Here is a 499-nt window from a genome sequence, read left to right as displayed (position 1 = left end):
GCAGCCTGCGGAGAATTTTAATTAATGAGACAATTGCATACCAAGCAGGGGTGGGGTGGGAGAGAGAGAGAGGTGAGCTCTGGTTGTCCCCTTCATTTGCATGACTAGGGGTGTAGGCAACACCCCCTCTTTTCTCCTTGGCTCTTGGGATATCTGCATGATCAGATCACACTTGGAGCCATGTCTCCAGACACAGGACATTTATGCACAAACATTGCTTTGGAGTGTGGGTGGTAATACGCATTTAGTTCCCATTTGTTGCACCTGTATGCACTGTATCCCTCAAGGCTGCATGAAGGTGATTGTCCGCTTCTCAAGAGACCAGTTGGCTGCTTTCTGTGATATCATTCATTGTGAGTGATATAACTTCCCCTTTGTCCAAGTACCCATACAGTTTTGGAAATTTTAAAAAATTAATTTAAAGGGTAAGGTAAAGGGACCCTGACCATTAGGTCCAGTCGTGACCAACTCTGGGGTTGCGGCGCTCATCTTGCTTTAT

The sequence above is a fragment of the Podarcis liolepis genome (genome assembly GCF_965112155.1).
Source record: "Podarcis liolepis genome assembly, chromosome: 13".
Classification (NCBI taxonomy): Eukaryota; Metazoa; Chordata; class Lepidosauria; order Squamata; family Lacertidae; genus Podarcis; species Podarcis liolepis.
This window is presented reverse-complemented; position numbering follows the sequence as displayed.